The sequence below is a fragment of the Petaurus breviceps genome, unplaced genomic scaffold (genome assembly GCF_028583685.1).
Source record: "Petaurus breviceps papuanus isolate PSGF00001 unplaced genomic scaffold, PetGlider_PUasm1.0 186, whole genome shotgun sequence".
Classification (NCBI taxonomy): domain Eukaryota; kingdom Metazoa; phylum Chordata; class Mammalia; order Diprotodontia; family Petauridae; genus Petaurus; species Petaurus breviceps.
The window spans coordinates 5,219,609-5,220,559 of NW_027185798.1; the positions used below are offsets into that span (position 1 = coordinate 5,219,609).

The window sequence follows — 951 nt, forward strand, 5'->3', positions numbered from 1 at the left end:
ATGCAAAAAGAGAGCATTTATGCAAAAAAAAATGGGTTTTGCCAGTTTTCTCAATATCAGAGACATATGTCTAGAAGTGCCTTACCTGATGGTGATTAATCACTCTCAGGATTCCATTTCTCCCACCCACACCAAGTAGCAGTTCCAGGTTCGTGGTTTCATGGGCTGCCACACACTAATGTCTGATGTTCAATGTTTGGCCTCATTTCAGGATACAGGAGTCCAGCCACCATACGTGATCTAGCTTGGCTCGGTTCCCAGATCTCTCCTACCATGATCCTCTCTTCTACTCAGTAATAAATAGGACCACATGCTTCCTACTCTTCATCATCTGCCTCTTATCTTCCAGTTGCTAGCTTTCATCAGAAGGCAGCTGGATACAGTCAAGGGTGGGATGTATTTAAGAAATAAGGATCAACATGCAAATTCATTAAGTAGCTGGATTAATTTGACTTTATCTTACCCAGTACCAGTATTGCTTTTTACCCATTGTATTACAAAGAGGCAACCTATCTAATAGCCTAGAATTCTGCCATGTCTGCCATACTGGCAGATCTGAGGTTGCATTTGGGGGTGGTTGAGAGGATGATTCCAGAACTATGATTTCTTTGTTGTTGGAAACTCCCGGGCGAGGAAATTCCCTCTAACAGTGAAATTAGCACTTTCTCTGCAATCTGTAGACGGAGAGTCCCTGGTTGTAACTTCTTTTACTTCTCTTTGCACCCACAGTCTTTAGCACAGTGCCTGAAACATAGTAGGCATTTAATGTGTTTATTGGTTGATTGGTTATTAAGAGATTAAATGACTTACTGTTATGAGTAGGGTCATACAGCCAGTATGAGTTGAAGGCCACATTTGAACCCGAGTCTTGCTGGCACCACAGTCATCTCCCTCCCCACTGCATCAGTGATGTCTCTTGGGGATTAGGGTACTCTGAAAAATCAAACAACT

General features: G+C 42.5%; 1 long non-coding RNA gene across 1 annotated transcript in view; it reads right to left on the bottom strand.

The window, feature by feature from the left end:
- LOC138162066 (uncharacterized) overlaps positions 1–477 on the bottom strand; it is a 127,236-nt gene extending 126,759 nt beyond the window's left edge. The window contains exon 1 of the long non-coding RNA XR_011168525.1: positions 86–477. This is a non-coding gene — a long non-coding RNA (uncharacterized lncRNA). The remainder of the gene's footprint in view (positions 1–85) is intronic.
- Positions 478–951: the final 474 nt, after the last annotated feature.